Source organism: Taudactylus pleione, unplaced genomic scaffold (assembly GCF_031769625.1).
Source record: "Taudactylus pleione unplaced genomic scaffold, aTauple2 ptg001716l, whole genome shotgun sequence".
Taxonomy (NCBI): domain Eukaryota; kingdom Metazoa; phylum Chordata; class Amphibia; order Anura; family Myobatrachidae; genus Taudactylus; species Taudactylus pleione.
In genome coordinates, this window is record NW_028286113.1 from 913,482 (window position 1) to 938,605 (window position 25,124).

Sequence of the window (25,124 nt, forward strand, 5' to 3'; positions counted from 1 at the left end):
TAGGGGTAGGCACTTATAGGGGGGGATAGGGGTAGGCACTTATAGGGGAGGTTAGGGTTAGGCGCTTATAGGGGAGGTTAGGGGTAGGCACTTATAGGAGAGGTTAGGGGTAGGCACTTATAGGGGGGTTTAGGGGAAGGCACTTATAGGGGGGTTTAGGGGTAGGCACTTATAGGGGGGGATAGGGGTAGGCACTTATAGGGGAAGTTAGGGGTAGGCACTTATAGGGGAAGTTAGGGGTAGGCACTTATAGGGGAAGTTAGGGGTAGGCACTAATAGGGGTGGTTAGGGGTAGGCACTTATAGGGGTCTCTCTGAGATAAAGGGAGAACATTATATATACACAGCAGTATATATGAGAGCGGCGGCCATTTTCCAGTAGTCAGACACTGTCACATCTCTTATAAAGCAGAAAGCTACTTAGTTTCTATAGAAGCAGACACAAACATTCCGTAACATGTGACCTGCATCCAGCATCAGATTGGTTTAGACTTCATCACTAGAGGATCAGTTTCCTATTTGAGCTGTAGGGCGGCGGCCATTTTGGTGTAGTTTCTATTCTCCCATGTTACACCTTATACGCCAGCTGTGGGCACGTGATGTGGACGTGGGCGGAGCCATTTTGCTTTGTGGACGTCATGGACCTGTAAGCTGATATAATACAGCGAGGCTGAGGTAATATATATCATATTATATATCATTATTATATAGGGGAGAGGGGACTGTACAGTGATATATGAGGGGGAACAACACAGCTCCCAGCACACACTGATATGTGGTATTATTATTATATGGGGGAGAGGGGACTGTACAGTGATATATGAGGGGGAATAACACAGCTCCCAGCACACACTGATATGTGGTATTATTATTATATAGGGGAGAGGGGACTGAGCTGTGATATATGAGGGGGAATAACACAGCTCCCAGCACACACTGATATCTGGTATTATTATTATATAGGGGAGAGGGGACCGTACAGTGATATATGAGGGGGAATAACACAGCTCCCAGCACACACTGATATCTGGTATTATTATTATATAGGGGAGAGGGGACTGTACTGTGATATATGAGGGGGAATAACACAGCTCCCAGCACACACTGATATGTGGTATTATTATTATATGGGGGAGAGGGGACTGTACAGTGATATATGAGGGGGAATAACACAGCTCCCAGCACACACTATGTGCTATTATTATTATATAGGGGAGAGGGGACTGTACTGTGATATATGAGGGGGAATAACACAGCTCCCAGCACACACTGATATGTGGTATTATTATTATATGGGGGAGAGGGAACTGTACAGTGATATATGAGGGGGAATAACACAGCTCCCAGCACACACTGATATCTGGTTTTATTATTATATAGGGGAGAGGGGACTGTACAGTGATATATGAGGGGGAATAACACAGCTCCCAGCACACACTGATATGTGGTATTATTATTATATAGGGGAGAGGGGACCGTACAGTGATATATGAGGGGGAATAACACAGCTCCCAGCACACACTGATATGTGGTATTATTATTATATGGGGGAGAGGGGACTGTACAGTGATATATGAGGGGGAACAACACAGCTCCCAGCACACACTGATATGTGGTATTATTATTATATGGGGGAGAGGGGACTGTACAGTGATATATGAGGGGGAATAACACAGCTCCCAGCACACACTGATATGTGGTATTATTATTATATAGGGGAGAGGGGACTGAGCTGTGATATATGAGGGGGAATAACACAGCTCCCAGCACACACTGATATCTGGTATTATTATTATATAGGGGAGAGGGGACCGTACAGTGATATATGAGGGGGAATAACACAGCTCCCAGCACACACTGATATCTGGTATTATTATTATATAGGGGAGAGGGGACTGTACTGTGATATATGAGGGGGAATAACACAGCTCCCAGCACACACTGATATGTGGTATTATTATTATATGGGGGAGAGGGGACTGTACAGTGATATATGAGGGGGAATAACACAGCTCCCAGCACACACTATGTGCTATTATTATTATATAGGGGAGAGGGGACTGTACTGTGATATATGAGGGGGAATAACACAGCTCCCAGCACACACTGATATGTGGTATTATTATTATATGGGGGAGAGGGAACTGTACAGTGATATATGAGGGGGAATAACACAGCTCCCAGCACACACTGATATCTGGTTTTATTATTATATAGGGGAGAGGGGACTGTACAGTGATATATGAGGGGGAATAACACAGCTCCCAGCACACACTGATATGTGGTATTATTATTATATAGGGGAGAGGGGACCGTACAGTGATATATGAGGGGGAATAACACAGCTCCCAGCACACACTGATATGTGGTATTATTATTATATAGGGGAGAGGGGACCGTACAGTGATATATGAGGGGGAATAACACAGCTCCCAGCACAAACTGATATGTGGTATCATTATTATATAGGGGAGAGGGGACTGTACAGTGATATATGAGGGGGAATAACACAGCTCCCAGCACACACTGATATGTGGTATTATTATTATTATATGGGGGAGAGGGGACTGTACAGTGATATATGAGGGGGAATAACACAGCTCCCAGCACACACTGATATGTGGTATTATTATTATATAGGGGAGAGGGGACTGTACAGTGATATATGAGGGGGAATAACACAGCTCCCAGCACACACTGATATGTACTATCATTATTATATAGGGGAGAGGGGACTGTACAGTGATATATGAGGGGGAATAACACAGCTCCCAGCACACAGTGATATGTGGTATTATTATTATATTGGGGAGAGGGGACTGTACAGTGATATATGAGGGGGAATAACACAGCTCCCAGCACACACTGATATGTACTATCATTATTTTATAGGGCAGAGGGCACTGTACAGTGATATATGAGGGGGAATAACACAGCTCCCAGCACACACTGATATGTAGTATTATTATTATATAGGGGAGAGGGGACTGTACAGTGATATATGAGGGGGAATAACACAGCTCCCAGCACACACTGATATGTGCTATTATTATTATATAGGGGAGAGGGGACTGTACAGTGATATATGAGGGGGAATAACACAGCTCCCAGCACACACTGATATGTAGTATTATTATTATATAGGGGAGAGGGGACCGTACAGTGATATATGAGGGGGACTAACACAGCTCCCAGCACACACTGATATGTGGTATTATTATATAGGGGAGAGGGGACTGTACAGTGATATATGAGGGGGAATAACACAGCTCCCAGCACAAACTGATATGTGGTATTATTATTATATAGGGGAGAGGGGACTGTACAGTGATATCTGAGTGGGAATAACACAGCTCCCAGCAGACACTGATATGTAGTATTATTATATAGGGGAGAGGGGACTGTACAGTGATATCTGATGGGGAATAACACAGCTCCCAGCACACACTGATATGTGGTATTATTATTATTATATAGGGGGAGAGGGGACTGTACAGTGATATATGAGGGGGAATAACACAGCTCCCAGCACACACTGATATGTGGTATTATTATTATATAGGGGAGAGGGGACTGTACAGTGATATATGAGGGGGAATAACACAGCTCCCAGCACACACTGATATGTAGTATTATTATTATATAGGGTAGAGGGGACTGTACAGTGATATATGAGGGGGAATAACACAGCTCCCAGCACACACTGATATGTAGTATTATTATTTTATAGGGGAGAGGGGACTGTACAGTGATATATGAGGGGGGAATAACACAGCTCCCAGCACACACTGATATGTAGTATTATTATTATATAGGGGAGAGGGGACTGTACAGTGATATCTGAGGGGGAATAACACAGCTCCCAGCACACACTGATATGTGGTATTATTATTATTATATAGGGGGAGAGGGGACTGTACAGTGATATATGAGGGGGAATAACACTGCTCCCAGCACACACTGATATGTGGTATTATTATTATATAGGGGAGAGGGGACTGTACAGTGATATATGAGGGGGAATAACACAGCTCCCAGCACACACTGATATGTAGTATTATTATTATATAGGGGAGAGGGGACTGTACAGTGATATATGAGGGGGAATAACACAGCTCCCAGCACACACTGATATGTAGTATTATTATATAGGGGAGAGGGGACCGTACAGTGATATATGAGGGGGAATAACACAGCTCCCAGCACACACTGATATGTGGTATTATTATTATATAGGGGAGAGGGGACTGTACAGTGATATATGAGGGGGAATAACACAGCTCCCAGCACACTGATATGTGGTATTATTATTATATAGGGGAGAGGGGACTGTACAGTAATATATGAGGGGGAATAACACCGCTCCCTGCACACACTGATATGTGGTATTGCTATTATATAGGGGAGAGGGCACCGTACAGTGATATATGAGGGGGAATAACACAGCTCCCAGCACATACTGATATGTGCTATTATTATTATATAGGGGGAGAGGGGACTGTACAGTGATATATGAGGGGGAATAACACAGCTCCCAGCACACACTGATATGTGGTATATTATTATATAGGGGAGAGGGGACTGTACAGTGATATATGAGGGGGAATAACACAGCTTCCAGCACACACTGAGATGTGGTATTATTATTATATAGAGGGAGAGGGGACCGTACAGTGATATATGAGGGGGAATAACACAGCTCCCAGCTCACACTGATATGTGCTATTATTATTATATAGGGGAGAGGGGACTGTACAGTGATATATGAGGGGGATAACACAGCTCCCAGCATACACTATGTGGTATTATTATATAGGGAGAGGGGACCGTACAGTGATATAAGAGGGGGAATAACACAGCTCCCAGCACACACTGATATGTAGTATTATTATTATATAGGGGAGAGGGGACCGTACAGTGATAATAGGGGGAATAACACAGCTCCCAGCACATACTGATATGTGGTATTATTATTATATAGGGGGAGGGGGGACCGTACAGTGATAATAGGGGGAATAACACAGCTCCCAGCACACACTGATATGTGGTATTATATAGGGGAGAGGGGACTGTACAGTGATATTTGAGGCGGAATAACACAGCTCCCAACACACACTGATATGTGGTATTATTATTATATAGGGGGAGGGGGGACCGTACAGTGATAATAGGGGGAATAACACAGCTCCCAGTACACACTGATATGTGGTATTATATAGGGGAGAGGGGACTGTACAGTGATATTTGAGGGGGAATAACACAGCTCCCAACACACACTGATATGTGGTATTATTATTATATAGGGGAGGGGGTACCGTACAGTGATAATAGGGGGAATAACACAGCTCCCAGCACATACTGATATGTGGTATTATTATTATATTGGGGGAGGGGGGACCGTACAGTGATAATAGGGGGAATAACACAGCTCCCAGCACATACTGATATGAGGGGGAATAACACAGCTCCCAGCACACACTGATATGTGGTATTATTATAAAGGGGGAGAGGGGACTGTACAGTGATATATGAGGAATAACATAGCTCCCAGCACACACTGATATGTGCTATTATTATTATATAGGGGGAGAGGGGACTGTACAGTGATATATGAGGGGGAATAACACAGCTCCCAGCACACACTGATATGTGGTATATTATTATATAGGGGAGAGGGGACTGTACAGTGATATATGAGGGGGAATAACACAGCTTCCAGCACACACTGAGATGTGGTATTATTATTATATAGAGGGAGAGGGGACCGTACAGTGATATATGAGGGGGAATAACACAGCTCCCAGCTCACACTGATATGTGCTATTATTATTATATAGGGGAGAGGGGACTGTACAGTGATATATGAGGGGGAATAACACAGCTCCCAGCACACACTGATATGTGCTATTATTATTATTATTATTATATAGGGGGAGAGGGGACTGTACAGTGATATATGAGGGGGAATAACACAGCTCCCAGCACACACTGATATGTGGTATTATTATTATATAGGGGAGAGGGGACTGTACAGTGATATATGAGGGGGAATAACACAGCTCCCAGCACACACTGATATGTAGTATTATTATTATATAGGGGAGAGGGGACCGTACAGTGATATATGAGGGGGAATAACACAGCTCCCAGCACACACTGATATGTACTATCATTATTATATAGGGGAGAGGGGACTGTACAGTGATATATGAGGGGGAATAACACAGCTCCCAGCACACAGTGATATGTGGTATTATTATTATATTGGGGAGAGGGGACTGTACAGTGATATATGAGGGGGAATAACACAGCTCCCAGCACACACTGATATGTACTATCATTATTTTATAGGGCAGAGGGCACTGTACAGTGATATATGAGGGGGAATAACACAGCTCCCAGCACACACTGATATGTAGTATTATTATTATATAGGGGAGAGGGGACTGTACAGTGATATATGAGGGGGAATAACACAGCTCCCAGCACACACTGATATGTGCTATTATTATTATATAGGGGAGAGGGGACTGTACAGTGATATATGAGGGGGAATAACACAGCTCCCAGCACACACTGATATGTAGTATTATTATTATATAGGGGAGAGGGGACCGTACAGTGATATATGAGGGGGACTAACACAGCTCCCAGCACACACTGATATGTGGTATTATTATATAGGGGAGAGGGGACTGTACAGTGATATATGAGGGGGAATAACACAGCTCCCAGCACAAACTGATATGTGGTATTATTATTATATAGGGGAGAGGGGACTGTACAGTGATATCTGAGTGGGAATAACACAGCTCCCAGCAGACACTGATATGTAGTATTATTATATAGGGGAGAGGGGACTGTACAGTGATATCTGATGGGGAATAACACAGCTCCCAGCACACACTGATATGTGGTATTATTATTATTATATAGGGGGAGAGGGGACTGTACAGTGATATATGAGGGGGAATAACACAGCTCCCAGCACACACTGATATGTGGTATTATTATTATATAGGGGAGAGGGGACTGTACAGTGATATATGAGGGGGAATAACACAGCTCCCAGCACACACTGATATGTAGTATTATTATTATATAGGGTAGAGGGGACTGTACAGTGATATATGAGGGGGAATAACACAGCTCCCAGCACACACTGATATGTAGTATTATTATTTTATAGGGGAGAGGGGACTGTACAGTGATATATGAGGGGGGAATAACACAGCTCCCAGCACACACTGATATGTAGTATTATTATTATATAGGGGAGAGGGGACTGTACAGTGATATCTGAGGGGGAATAACACAGCTCCCAGCACACACTGATATGTGGTATTATTATTATTATATAGGGGGAGAGGGGACTGTACAGTGATATATGAGGGGGAATAACACTGCTCCCAGCACACACTGATATGTGGTATTATTATTATATAGGGGAGAGGGGACTGTACAGTGATATATGAGGGGGAATAACACAGCTCCCAGCACACACTGATATGTAGTATTATTATTATATAGGGGAGAGGGGACTGTACAGTGATATATGAGGGGGAATAACACAGCTCCCAGCACACACTGATATGTAGTATTATTATATAGGGGAGAGGGGACCGTACAGTGATATATGAGGGGGAATAACACAGCTCCCAGCACACACTGATATGTGGTATTATTATTATATAGGGGAGAGGGGACTGTACAGTGATATATGAGGGGGAATAACACAGCTCCCAGCACACTGATATGTGGTATTATTATTATATAGGGGAGAGGGGACTGTACAGTAATATATGAGGGGGAATAACACCGCTCCCTGCACACACTGATATGTGGTATTGCTATTATATAGGGGAGAGGGCACCGTACAGTGATATATGAGGGGGAATAACACAGCTCCCAGCACATACTGATATGTGCTATTATTATTATATAGTGGAGAGGGGACTGTACAGTGATATATGAGGGGGAATAACACAGCTTCCAGCACACACTGAGATGTGGTATTATTATTATATAGAGGGAGAGGGGACCGTACAGTGATATATGAGGGGGAATAACACAGCTCCCAGCTCACACTGATATGTGCTATTATTATTATATAGGGGAGAGGGGACTGTACAGTGATATATGAGGGGGATAACACAGCTCCCAGCATACACTATGTGGTATTATTATTATATAGGGAGAGGGGACCGTACAGTGATATAAGAGGGGGAATAACACAGCTCCCAGCACACACTGATATGTAGTATTATTATTATATAGGGGAGAGGGGACCGTACAGTGATAATAGGGGGAATAACACAGCTCCCAGCACATACTGATATGTGGTATTATTATTATATAGGGGGAGGGGGGACCGTACAGTGATAATAGGGGGAATAACACAGCTCCCAGCACACACTGATATGTGGTATTATATAGGGGAGAGGGGACTGTACAGTGATATTTGAGGCGGAATAACACAGCTCCCAACACACACTGATATGTGGTATTATTATTATATAGGGGGAGGGGGGACCGTACAGTGATAATAGGGGGAATAACACAGCTCCCAGTACACACTGATATGTGGTATTATATAGGGGAGAGGGGACTGTACAGTGATATTTGAGGGGGAATAACACAGCTCCCAACACACACTGATATGTGGTATTATTATTATATAGGGGAGGGGGTACCGTACAGTGATAATAGGGGGAATAACACAGCTCCCAGCACATACTGATATGTGGTATTATTATTATGTTGGGGGAGGGGGGACCGTACAGTGATAATAGGGGGAATAACACAGCTCCCAGCACATACTGATATGAGGGGGAATAACACAGCTCCCAGCACACACTGATATGTGGTATTATTATAAAGGGGGAGAGGGGACTGTACAGTGATATATGAGGAATAACATAGCTCCCAGCACACACTGATATGTGGTATTATTATTATATAGGGGGAGAGGGGACTGTACAGTGATATATGAGGGGGAATAACACAGCTCCCAGCACACACTGATATGTGCTATTATTATTATATAGGGGAGAGGGGACTGTACAGTGATATATGACGGGGAATAACACAGCTCCCAGAACACACTGATATGTGGTATTATTATTATGTAGGGGAGAGGGGACCATACAGTGATATATGAGGGAGAATAACACAGCTCCCAGCACACACTGATATGTGGTATTATTATATAGGGGAGAGGGGACTGTACAGTGATATATGAGGGGAATAACAGCTCCCAGCACACACTAATATGTGCTATTATTATATAGGGGAAGAGGGGACTCTACAGTGATATATGAGGGGAAATAACACAGCTCCCAGCACACACGGATATGTGCTATTATTATATAGGGGAGAGCGGACTGTACAGTGATATATGAGGGAGAATAACACAGCTCCCAGCACACACTATGTGATATTATTATTATATAGGGGAGAGGGGCCTGTACAGTGATATATGAGGGGGAAAAACATAGCTCCCAGCACACACTGATATGTGGTATTATTATATAGGGGAGAGGGGACTGTACAGTGATATCTGAGGGGGAATAACACAGCTCCCAGCACACACTGATATGTGGTATTATTATTATTATATAGGGGGAGAGGGGACTGTACAGTGATATATGAGGGGGAATAACACTGCTCCCAGCACACACTGATATGTGGTATTATTATTATATAGGGGAGAGGGGACTGTACAGTGATATATGAGGGGGAATAACACAGCTCCCAGCACACACTGATATGTAGTATTATTATTATATAGGGTAGAGGGGACTGTACAGTGATATATGAGGGGGAATAACACAGCTCCCAGCACACACTGATATGTAGTATTATTATTTTATAGGGGAGAGGGGACTGTACAGTGATATATGAGGGGGAATAACACAGCTCCCAGCACACACTGATATGTAGTATTATTATTATATAGGGGAGAGGGGACTGTACAGTGATATCTGAGGGGGAATAACACAGCTCCCAGCACACACTGATATGTGGTATTATTATTATTATATAGGGGGAGAGGGGACTGTACAGTGATATATGAGGGGGAATAACACTGCTCCCAGCACACACTGATATGTGGTATTATTATTATATAGGGGAGAGGGGACTGTACAGTGATATATGAGGGGGAATAACACAGCTCCCAGCACACACTGATATGTAGTATTATTATTATATAGGGGAGAGGGGACTGTACAGTGATATATGAGGGGGAATAACACAGCTCCCAGCACACACTGATATGTAGTATTATTATATAGGGGAGAGGGGACCGTACAGTGATATATGAGGGGGAATAACACAGCTCCCAGCACACACTGATATGTGGTATTATTATTATATAGGGGAGAGGGGACTGTACAGTGATATATGAGGGGGAATAACACAGCTCCCAGCACACTGATATGTGGTATTATTATTATATAGGGGAGAAGGGACTGTACAGTAATATATGAGGGGGAATAACACCGCTCCCTGCACACACTGATATGTGGTATTGCTATTATATAGGGGAGAGGGCACCGTACAGTGATATATGAGGGGGAATAACACAGCTCCCAGCACATACTGATATGTGCTATTATTATTATATAGGGGGAGAGGGGACTGTACAGTGATATATGAGGGGGAATAACACAGCTCCCAGCACACACTGATATGTGGTATATTATTATATAGGGGAGAGGGGACTGTACAGTGATATATGAGGGGGAATAACACAGCTTCCAGCACACACTGAGATGTGGTATTATTATTATATAGAGGGAGAGGGGACCGTACAGTGATATATGAGGGGGAATAAGACAGCTCCCAGCTCACACTGATATGTGCTATTATTATTATATAGGGGAGAGGGGACTGTACAGTGATATATGAGGGGGATAACACAGCTCCCAGCATACACTATGTGGTATTATTATTATATAGGGAGAGGGGACCGTACAGTGATATAAGAGGGGGAATAACACAGCTCCCAGCACACACTGATATGTAGTATTATTATTATATAGGGGAGAGGGGACCGTACAGTGATAATAGGGGGAATAACACAGCTCCCAGCACATACTGATATGTGGTATTATTATTATATAGGGGGAGGGGGGACCGTACAGTGATAATAGGGGGAATAACACAGCTCCCAGCACACACTGATATGTGGTATTATATAGGGGAGAGGGGACTGTACAGTGATATTTGAGGCGGAATAACACAGCTCCCAACACACACTGATATGTGGTATTATTATTATATAGGGGGAGGGGGGACCGTACAGTGATAATAGGGGGAATAACACAGCTCCCAGTACACACTGATATGTGGTATTATATAGGGGAGAGGGGACTGTACAGTGATATTTGAGGGGGAATAACACAGCTCCCAACACACACTGATATGTGGTATTATTATTATATAGGGGAGGGGGTACCGTACAGTGATAATAGGGGGAATAACACAGCTCCCAGCACATACTGATATGTGGTATTATTATTATATTGGGGGAGGGGGGACCGTACAGTGATAATAGGGGGAATAACACAGCTCCCAGCACATACTGATATGAGGGGGAATAACACACCTCCCAGCACACACTGATATGTGGTATTATTATAAAGGGGGAGAGGGGACTGTACAGTGATATATGAGGAATAACATAGCTCCCAGCACACACTGATATGTGGTATTATTATTATATAGGGGGAGAGGGGACTGTACAGTGATATATGAGGGGGAATAACACAGCTCCCAGCACACACTGATATGTGCTATTATTATTATATAGGGGAGAGGGGACTGTACAGTGATATATGACGGGGAATAACACAGCTCCCAGAACACACTGATATGTGGTATTATTATTATATAGGGGAGAGGGGACCATACAGTGATATATGAGGGAGAATAACACAGCTCCCAGCACACACTGATATGTGGTATTATTATATAGGGGAGAGGGGACTGTACAGTGATATATGAGGGGAATAACACAGCTCCCAGCACACACTAATATGTGCTATTATTATATAGGGGAAGAGGGGACTCTACAGTGATATATGAGGGGAAATAACACAGCTCCCAGCACACACGGATATGTGCTATTATTATATAGGGGAGAGCGGACTGTACAGTGATATATGAGGGAGAATAACACAGCTCCCAGCACACACTATGTGATATTATTATTATATAGGGGAGAGGGGCCTGTACAGTGATATATGAGGGGGAAAAACATAGCTCCCAGCACACACTGATATGTGGTATTATTATATAGGGGAGAGGGGACTGTACAGTGCTATATGAGGGGGAATAACACAGCTACCTGCACACACTAATATGTGCTATTATTATTATATAGGGGACTGTACAGTGATATATTAGGGGAAATAACACAGCTCCCAGCACACACTGATATGTGGTATTATTATTTAGGGGGAGAGGGGACTGTACAGTGATATATGAGGGGGAATAACACATCTCCCAGCACACACTGATATGTTCTATTATTATATAGGTGGAGGGAGGACTATACAGTGATATATGAGGGGGAATAACACAGCTCCCAGCACACACTATGTACTATTATTATTAAATAGGGGAGAGAGGACCGTACAGTGATATATGACGGGGAATAACACAGCTCCCAGCACACACTGATATGTGGTATTATTATTATATAGGGAAGAGGTGACCGTACAGTGATATATGAGGGGGAATAACAGCTCCCAGCACACACTGATATGTGCTATTATTATTATATAGAGGAGCCGACTGTACAGTGATATATGAGGGAGAATAACACAGCTCCCAGCACACACTATGTGGTATTATTATTATATAGGGGAGAGGGGCCTGTACAGTGATATATGAGGGGGAATAACACAGCTCCCAGCACACACTGATATGTGCTATTATTATATAGGGGGAGGGAGAACTATACAGTGATATATGAGGGGGAATAACACAGCTCCCAGCACACACTATGTGCTATTATTATATAGGGGAGAGAGGACCGTACAGTGATATATGAGGGGGAATAACACAGCTCCCAGCACACACTGATATGTGCTATTATTATTATATAGGGGAGAGGGGACCGTACAGTGATATATGACGGGGAATAACACAGCTCCCAGCACACACTACTATATGTGCTATTATTATTATATAGGGGGAGGGGACTGTACAGTGATATATGAGGGGGAATAACACAGCTCCCAGCACACACTGATATGTGGTATTATTATATAGGGGATTGGGGACCGTACAGTGATATATGAGGGGGAGTAACACAGCTCTCAGCACACACTGATATGTGGTATTATTATTATATAGGGGAGAGGGGACTGTACAGTGATATCTGAGGGGGAATAACACAGCTCCCAGCACACACTGATATGTAGTATTATTATATAGGGGAGAGGGGACTGTACAGTGATATCTGAGGGGGAATAACACAGCTCCCAGCACACACTGATATGTGGTATTATTATTATTATATAGGGGGAGAGGGGACTGTACAGTGATATATGAGGGGGAATAACACAGCTCCCAGCACACACTATGTACTATTATTATTATATAGGGGAGAGAGGACCGTACAGTGATATATGAGGGGGAATAACACAGCTCCCTGCACACACTGATATGTGCTATTATTATTATATAGGGGAGAGGGGACCGTACAGTGATATATGACGGGGAATAACACAGCTCCCAGCACTCACTGATATGTGGTATTATTATTATATAGGGAAGAGGTGACCGTACAGTGATATATGAGGGGGAATAACAGCTCCCAGCACACACTGATATGTGCTATTATTATTATATAGGGGAGAGAGGACTGTACAGTGATATATGAGGGGGAATAACACAGCCCCCAGCACACACTGATATGTGGTATTAATATTATATAGGGGAGAGGGGAACGTACAGTGATATATGAGGGGGAATATCACAGCTCCCAGCACACACTGATATGTGGTATTATTATATAGGGGGAGAGGGGACTGTACAGTGATATATGAGGGGAAATAACCCAGCACACATGGATATGTGTTATTATTATATAGAGGAGCCAACTGTACAGTGATATATGAGGGACAATAACACAGCTCCCAGCACACACCACACACTATGTGGTATTATTATTATATAGGGGAGAGGGCCTGTACAGTGATGTATGAGGGGGAATAACACAGCTCCCAGCACACACTGATATGTGCTATTATTATATAGGGGGAGGGAGGACTATACAGTGATATATGAGGGGGGAATAACACAGCTCCCAGCACACACTATGTGCTATTATTATTATATAGGGGAGAGAGGACCGTACAGTGATATATGAGGGGGAATAACACAGCTCCCAACACACACTGATATGTGCTATTATTATTATATAGGGGGAGGGGACTGTACAGTGATATGAGGGGGAATAACACAGCTCCAGCACACACTGATATGTGGTATTATTATATAGGGGGATTGGGGACCGTACAGTGATATATGATGGGGAATAACACAGCTCCCAGCACACACTGATATGTGGTATTATTATTATATAGGGGAGAGGGGACTGTACAGTGATATCTGAGGGGGAATAACACAGCTCCCAGCACACACTGATATGTAGTATTATTATATAGGGGAGAGGGGACTGTACAGTGATATCTGAGGGGGAATAACACAGCTCCCAGCACACACTGATATGTAGTATTATTATTATTATATAGGGGGAGAGGGGACTGTACAGTGATATATGAGGGGGAATAACACAGCTCCCAGGACACACTGATATGTGGTATTATTATTATATAGGGGAGAGGGGACTGTACAGTGATATATGAGGGGGAATAACTCAGCTCCCAGCACACACTGATATGTAGTATTATTATATACGGGAGAGGGGACCGTACAGTGATATATGAGGGGGAATAACACAGCTCCCAGCACACACTGATATGTACTATCATTATTATATAGGGGAGAGGGGACTGTACAGTGATATATGAGGGGGAATAACACAGCTCCCAGCACACACTGATATGTAGTATTATTATTATATAGGGGAGAGGGGACTGTACAGTGATATATGAGGGGGAATAACACAGCTCCCAGCACACACTGATATGTGGTATTATTATTATATAGGGGAGAGGGGACTGTACAGTGATATATGAGGGGGAATAACACAGCTCCCAGCACACACTGATATGTAGTATTATTATTATATAAGGGAGAGGGGACCGTACAGTGATATATGAGGGGGAATAACACAGCTCCCAGCACACACTGATATGTACTATCATTATTATATAGGGGAGAGGGGACTGTACAGTGATATATGAGGGGGAATAACACAGCTCCCAGCACACAGTGATATGTGGTATTATTATTATATTGGGGAGAGGGAACTGTACAGTGATATATGAGGGGGAATATCACAGCTCCCAGCACACACTGATATGTACTATCATTATTATATAGGGCAGAGGGCACTGTACAGTGATATATGAGGGGGAATAACACAGCTCCCAGCACACACTGATATGTGCTATTATTATTATATAGGGGAGAGGGGACTGTACAGTGATATATGAGGGGGAATAACACAGCTCCCAGCACACACTGATATGTAGTATTATTATTATATAGGGGAGAGGGGACCGTACAGTGATATATGAGGGGGAATAACATAGCTCCCAGCACACACTGATATGTGGTATTATTATTATATAGGGGAGAAGGGACTGTACAGTGATATCTGAGGGGGAATAACACAGCTCCCAGCACACACTGATATGTGGTATTATTATTATTATATAGGGGGAGAGGGGACTGTACAGTGATATATGAGGGGGAATAACACAGCTCCCAGCACACACTGATATGTGGTATTATTATTATATAGGGGAGAGGGGACCGTACAGTGATATAAGAGGGGGAATAACACAGCTCCCAGCACACACTGATATGTAGTATTATTATTATATAGGGGAGAGGGGACCGTACAGTGATATATGAGGGGGAATAAACACAGCTCCCAGCACACACTGATATGTGGTATTATTATTATATAGGGGAGAGGGGACTGTACAGTGATATATGAGGGGGAATAACACAGCTCCCAGCACATACTGATATGTGCAATTATTATTATATAGGGGGGAGAGGGGACTGTACAGTGATATATGAGGGGGAATAACACAGCTCCCAGCACACACTGATATGTGGTATATTATTATATAGAGGGAGAGGGGACCGTATAGTGATATATGAGGGGGAATAACACAGCTCCCAGCTCACACTGATATGTGCTATTATTATTATATAGGGGAGAGGGGACTGTACAGTGATATATGAGGGGGATAACACAGCTCCCAGCATACACTATGTGGTATTATTATATAGGGAGAGGGGACCGTTACAGTGATATATGAGGGGGAATAACACAGCTCCCAGCACATACTGATATGTGGTATTATTATTATATAGGGGGAGAGGGGGACTGTACAGTGATATATGAGGGGGAATAACACAGCTCCCAGCACACACTGATATGTGGTGGTATTATTATTATATAGGGGGAGAGGGGACTGTTCAGTGATTTATGAGGGGGAATAACACAGCTCCCAGTACACACTATGTGGTATTATATAGGGGAGAGGGGACTGTACAGTGATATTTGAGGGGGAATAAACACAGCTCCCAACACACACTGATATGTGGTATTATTATATAGGGGAGGGGGTACCGTTACAGTGATAATAGGGGGAATAACACAGCTCCCAGCACATACTGATATGTGGTATTATTATTATATAGGGGGAGGGGGGACCGTACAGTGATATATGAGGGGGAATAACACAGCTCCCAGCACACACTGATATGTGGTATTATTATATAGGGGGAGAGGGGACTGTACAGTGATATATGAGGGGGAATAACACAGCTCCCAGCACACACTAATATGTGCTATTATTATTATATAGGGGACTGTACAGTGATATATTAGGGGAAATAACACAGCTCCCAGCACACACTGATATGTGGTATTATTATATAGGGGGGAGATGGACCGTACAGTGATATATGAGGGGGAATAACACAGCTCCCAGCACACACTATGTGGTATTATTATTATATAGGGGAGAGGGGACCGTACAGTGATATATGACGGGGAATAACACAGCTCCCAGCACACACTGATATGTGGTATTATTATTATATAAGGGAGAGGTGACCGTACAGTGATATATGAGGGGGAATAACAGCTCCCAGCACACACTGATATGTGCTATTATTATTATATAGGGGGAGAGAGGACTGTACAGTGATATATGAGGGGGAATAACACAGCCCCCAGCACACACTGATATGTGGTATTAATATTATATAGGGGAGAGGGGAACGTACAGTGATATATGAGGGGGAATATCACAGCTCCCAGCACACACTGATATGTGGTATTATTATATAGGGGGAGAGGGGACTGTACAGTGATATATGAGGGGAAATAACCCAGCACCCAGCACACATGGATATGTGTTATTATTATATAGGGGAGCCGACTGTACAGTGATATATGAGGGAGAATAACACAGCTCCCAGCACACACTGTGGTATTATTATTATATAGGGGAGAGGGGCCTGTACAGTGATATATGAGGGGGAATAACACAGCTCCCAGCACACACTGATATGTGCTATTATTATATAGGGGGAGGGAGGACTATACAGTGATATATGAGGGGGAATAACACAGCTCCCAGCACACACTATGTGCTATTATTATTATATAGGGGAGAGAGGACCGTACAGTGATATATGAGGGGGAATAACACAGCTCCCAGCACACACTGATATGTGCTATTATCATTATTTAGGGGAGAGGGGACCGTACAGTGATATATGATGGGGAATAACACAGCTCCCAGCACACACTGATATGAGGTATTATTATTATATAGGGGAGAGGTGACCGTACAGTGATATATGAGCGGGGAATAACAGCTCCCAGCACACACTGATATGTGCTATTATTATTATATAGGGGAGAGAGGACTGTACAGTGATATATGAGGGGGAATAACACAGCCCCCAGCACACACTGATATGTGGTATTAATATTATATAAGGGAGAGGGGAACGTACAGTGATATATGAGGGGGAATAGCACAGCTCCCAGCACACACTGATATGTGGTATTATTATATAGGGGGAGAGGGGACTGTACAGTGATATATGAGGGGAAATAACACAGCACCCAGCACACATGGATATGTGTTATTATTATATAGGGGAGCCGACTGTACAGTGATATATGAGGGAGAATAACACAGCTCCCAGCACACACTGATATGTGTTATTATTATTATATAGGGGACTGTACAGTGATATATGAGGGGGAATAACATAGCTCCCAGCACACACTAATATGTGGTATTATATAGGGGGAGAGGGGACTGTACAGTGATATATGAGGGGGAATAACACAGCTCCCAGCACACACTATGTGCTATTATTATTATATAGGGGAGAGGAGACCGTACAGTGATATATGACGGGGAATAACACAGCTCCCAGCACATACTGATATGTGGTATTATTATTATATAGGGGAGAGGGGACCGTACAGTGATATATGAGGGGGAATAACACAGCTCCCAGCACACACTGATATGTAGTATTATTATTATATAGGGGAGAGGGGACTGTACAGTGATATATGAGGGGGAATAACACAACTCCCAGCACATACTGATATGTGGTATTATTATTATATAGGGGAGAGGGGACTGTACAGTGATATATGAGGGGGAATAACACAGCTCCCAGCACACACTGATATGTAGTATTATTATTATATAGGGGAGAGGGGACCGTACAGTGATATATGAGGGGGAATAACAGCTCCCAGCACACACTGATATGTGGTATATTATTATATAGGGGAGAGGGGACTGTACAGTGATATATGAGGGGGAATAACACAGCTTCCAGCACACACTGATATGTGGTATTATTATTATGTAGAGGGAGAGGGGACCGTACAGTGATATATGAGGGGGAATAACACAGCTCCCAGCTCACACTGATATGTGCTATTATTATTATATAGGGGAGAGGGGACTGTACAGTGATATATGAGGGGGATAACACAGCTCCCAGCATACACTATGTGGTATTATTATTATATAGGGAGAGGGGACCGTACAGTGATATAAGAGGGGGAATAACACAGCTCCCAGCACACACTGATATGTAGTATTATTATTATATAGGGGAGAGGGGACCGTACAGTGATATATGAGGGGGAATAACACAGCTCCCAGCACATACTGATATGTGCTATTATTATTATATAGGGGGAGAGGGGACTGTACAGTGATATATGAGGGGGAATAACACAGCTCCCAGCACACACTGATATGTGGTATATTATTATATAGGGGAGAGGGGACTGTACAGTGATATATGAGGGGGAATAACACAGCTTCCAGCACACACTGATATGTGGTATTATTATTATATAGAGGGAGAGGGGACCGTACAGTGATATATGAGGGGGAATAACACAGCTCCCAGCTCTCACTGATATGTGCTATTATTATTATATAGGGGAGAGGGGACTGTACAGTGATAAATGAGGGGGATAACACAGCTCCCAGCATACACTATGTGGTATTATTATTATATAGGGAGAGGGGACCGTACAGTGATATATGAGGGGGAATAACACAGCTCCCAGCACACACTGATATGTGGTGGTATTATAAAGGGGGAGAGGGGACTGTACAGTGATATATGAGGAATAACATAGCTCCCAGCACACACTGATATGTGGTATTATTATTATATAGGGGAGAGGGGACTGTACAGTGATATATGAGGGGGAATAACACAGCTCCCAGCACACACTGATATGTGGTATTATTATAAAGGGGGAGAGGGGACTGTACAGTGATATATGAGGAATAACATAGCTCCCAGCACACACTGATATGTGGTATTATTATTATATAGGGGGAGAGGGGACTGTACAGTGATATATGCGGGGGAATAACACAGCTCCCAGCACACACTGATATGTGGTGGTATTATTATTATATAGGGGGAGAGGGGACTGTTCAGTGATTTATGAGGGGGAATAACACAGCTCCCAGTACACACTGATATGTGGTATTATATAGGGGAGAGGGGACTGTACAGTGATATTTGAGGGGGAATAACACAGCTCCCAACACACACTGATATGTGGTATTATTATTATATAGGGGAGGGGGTACCGTACAGTGATAATAGGGGGAATAACACAGCTCCCAGCACATACTGATATGTGGTATTATTATTATATAGGGGGAGGGGGGACCGTACAGTGATATATGAGGGGGAATAACACAGCTCCCAGCACACACTGATATGTGGTATTATTATAAAGGGGGAGAGGGGACTGTACAGTGATATATGAGGAATAACATAGCTCCCAGCACACACTGATATGTGGTATTATTATTATATAGGGGGAGAGGGGACTGTACAGATATATATGAGGTGGAATAACACAGCTCCCAGCACACACTGATATGTGCTATTATTATTATATAGGGGAGAGGGGACTGTACAGTGATATATGACGGGGAATAACACAGCTCCCAGAACACACTGATATGTGGTATTATTATTATATAGGGGAGAGTGGACCGTACAGTGATATATGAGGGAGAATAACACAGCTCCCAGCACACACTGATATGTGGTATTATTATATAGGGGAGAGGGGACTGTACAGTGATATATGAGGGGAATAACACAGCTCCCAGCACACAGTAATATGTGCTATTATTATTATATAGGGGAAGAGGGGACTGTACAGTGATATATGAGGGGAAATAACACAGCTCCCAGCACACACGGATATGTGGTATTATTATATAGGGGAGAGCGGACTGTACAGTGATATATGAGGGAGAATAACACAGCTCCCAGCACACACTATGTGGTATTATTATTATATAGGGGAGAGGGGCCTGTACAGTGATATATGAGGGGGAAAAACATTGCTCCCAGCACACACTGATATGTGGTATTATTATATAGGGGAGAGGGGACTGTACAGTGCTATATGAGGGGGAATAACACATCTACCTGCACACACTAATATGTGCTATTATTATTATATAGGGGACTGTACAGTGACATATTAGGGGGAATAACACAGCTCCCAGCACACACTGATATGTGGTATTATTATATAGGGGGAGAGGGGGACTGTACAGTGATATATGAGGGGGAATAACACAGCTCCAAGCACACACTGATATGTTCTATTATTATATAGGGGGAGGGAGGACTATACAGTGATATATGAGGGGGAATAACACAGCTCCCAGCACACACTATGTACTATTATTATTATATAGGGGAGAGAGGACCATACAGTGATATATGAGGGGGAATAACACAGCTCCCAGCACACACTGATATGTGCTGTTATTATTATATAGGGGAGAGGGGACCGTACAGTGATATATGACGGGGAATAACACAGCTCCCAGCACACACTGATATGTGCTATTATTATTATATAGGGGAGAGAGGACTGTACAGTGATATATGAGGGTGAATAACACAGCCCCCAGCACACACTGATATGTGGTATTAATATTATATAGGGGAGAGGGGAACGTACAGTGATATATGAGGGGGAATATCACAGCTCCCAGCACACACTGATATGTGGTATTATTATATAGGGGGAGAGGGGATTGTACAGTGATATATGAGGGGAAATAACACAGCACCCAGCACACATGGATATGTGTTATTATTATATAGGGGAGCCGACTGTACAGTGATATATGAGGGAGAATAACACAGCTCCCAGCACACACTATGTGGTATTATTATTATATAGGGGAGAGGGGCCTGTACAGTGATATATGAGGGGGAATAACACAGCTCCCAGCACACACTGATATGTGCTATTATTATATAGGGGGAGGGAGGACTATACAGTGATATATGAGGGGGAATAACACAGCTCCCAGCACACACTATGTGCTATTATTATTATATAGGGGAGAGAGGACCGTACAGTGATATATGAGGGGGAATAACACAGCTCCCAGCACACACTGATATGTGCTATTATTATTATATAGGGGAGAGGGGACCGTACAGTGATATATGACGGGGAATAACACAGCTCCCAGCACACACTGATATGTGGTATTATTATTATATAGGGGAGAGGTGACCGTACAGTGATATATGAGGGGGAATAACAGCTCCCAGCACACACTGATATGTGCTATTATTATTATATAGGGGAGAGAGGACTGTACAGTGATATATGAGGGGGAATAACACAGCCCCCAGCACACACTGATATGTGGTATTAATATTATATAGGGGAGAGGGGAACGTACAGTGATATATGAGGGGGAATAGCACAGCTCCCAGCACACACTGATATGTGGTATTATTATGTAGGGGGAGAGGGGACTGTACAGTGATATATGAGGGGAAATAACACAGCACCCAGCACACATGGATATGTGTTATTATTATATAGGGGAGCCGACTGTACAGTGATATATGAGGGAGAATAACACAGCTCCCAGCACACACTGATATGTGTTATTATTATTATATAGGGGGACTGTACAGTGATATATGAGGGGGAATAACACAGCTCCCAGCACACACTGATATGTGGTATTATATAGGGGGAGAGGGGACTGTACAGTGATATATGAGGGGGAATAACACAGCTCCCAGCACACACTGATATGTGGTATTATTATATAGGGGAGAGGGGACCGTACAGTGATATATGACGGGGAATAACACAGCTCCGAGCACACACTGATATATGTTATTATTATAATATAGGGGAGAGGGGACTGTACTGTGATATGAGGGGGAATAACACAGCTCCCAGCACACACTGATATGTGCCATTATTATTATATAGGGAACTGTACAGTGATATGAGGGGGAATAACACAGCTCCCAGCATACACTGATATGTGGTATTATTATATAGGGGGAGAAGGGACCGTTCAGTGATATGAGGGGGAATAGCACAGCTCCCAGCACACACTGATATGTGGTATTATTATATAGGGGGGAGGGGAACGTACAGTGATATATGAGGGGGAATAACACAGTTCCCAGCACACACTGATTTGTGGTATTATTATATAGGGGGAGAAGGGACCGTTCAGTGATATGAGGGGGAATAGCACAGCTCCCAGCACACACTGATATGTGGTATTATTATATAGGGGGGAGGGGAACGTACAGTGATATATGAGGGGGAATAACACAGTTCCCAGCACACACTGATATGTGCCATTATTATTATATAGGGGAGAGGGGACTGTACTGTGATATGAGGGGGAATAACACAGCTCCCAGCACACACTGATATGTGCCATTATTATTATATAGGGAACTGTACAGTGATATGAGGGGGAATAACACAGCTCCCAGCATACACTGATATGTGGTATTATTATATAGGGGGAGAAGGGACCGTTCAGTGATATGAGGGGGAATAGCACAGCTCCCAGCACACACTGATATGTGGTATTATTATATAGGGGGGAGGGGAACGTACAGTGATATATGAGGGGGAATAACACAGTTCCCAGCACACACTGATATGTGCCATTATTATTATATAGGGAACTGTACAGTGATATGAGGGGGAATAACACAGCTCCCAGCATACACTGATATGTGGTATTATTATATAGGGGGAGAAGGGACCCTTCAGTGATATGAGGGGGAATAGCACAGCTCCCAGCACACACTGATATGTGGTATTATTATATAGGGGGGAGGGGAACGTACAGTGATATATGAGGGGGAATAACACAGTTCCCAGCACACACTGATTTGTGGTATTATTATATAGGGGGAGACGGGACTGTACAGTGATATATGAGGGGAAATAACACAGCTCCCAGCACACACGGATATGTGTTGTTATTATTATTATATAGGGGAGAGCGAACTGTACAGGGATATATGAGGGAGAATAACACAGCTCCCAGCCCACACTGATATGTGGTATTATTATTATATAGGGGATTGGGGACTGTACAGTGATATATGAGAGGGAATAACACAGCTCCCACACACACTGATATGTGGTATTATTATATAGGGGGAGAAGTGACCGCTCAGTGATATGAGGGGGAATAACACAGCTCCCAGCACACACTGATATGTGGTATTGCTGTTATATAGGGGAGAGTGGACTGTACAGTGATATATGAGGGGGAATAACACAGCTCCCAGCACACACTTTGTGGTATTATTATTATATAGGGGAGAGGGGACTGTACAGTGATATATGAGGGGGAATAACACAGCTCCCAGCACACACTGATATGTGCTATTATTATTATATAGGGAAGAGGGGACTGTACAGTGATATATGAGGGGGAATAACAAAGCTCCCAGCACACACTGATATGTGCTGTTATTATTATATAGGGGAGAGTGGACTGTTCAGTGATATATGAGGGGGAATAACACAGCTCCCAGCACACACTGATATGTGGTATTATTATTATATAGGGGAGAGGGGACTGTACAGTGATATATGAGGGGGAATAACACAGCTCCCACACACACTGATATGTGGTATTATTCTTATATAGGGGAGAGGGGACTGTACAGTGATATATGAGGGGGAATAACACAACTCCCAGCACATACTGATATGTGTTGTTATTATTATATAGGGGAGCCGACTGTACAGTGATATATGAGGGAGAATAACACAGCTCCCAGCACACACTATGTGGTATTATTATTATATAGGGGAGAGGGGCCTGTACAGTGATATATGAGGGGGAATAACATAGCTGCCAGCACTCACTGATATGTGTTATTATTATAATATAGGGGAGAGTGGACTGTACAGTGATATATTAGGGGAATAACACAGCTCCCAGCACAGACTGATATGTGGTATTATTATTATATAGGGGACTGTACAGTGATGTATGAGGGGGAATAACACAGCTCCCAGCACACACTGATATGTGGTATTATTATATAGGGGGAGAC

At 43.2% G+C, this 25,124-nt stretch overlaps 1 protein-coding gene across 1 annotated transcript in view; it reads left to right on the top strand.

Moving 5' to 3' along the window:
* Nucleotides 1-595: 595 nt before the first annotated feature.
* LOC148439553 (uncharacterized) overlaps nucleotides 596-25,124 on the top strand; it is a gene marked incomplete at its 3' end in the record, with an annotated part of 56,813 nt that continues 32,284 nt past the window's right edge. The window contains exon 1 of the mRNA XM_088464609.1: nucleotides 596-674. The remainder of the gene's footprint in view (nucleotides 675-25,124) is intronic.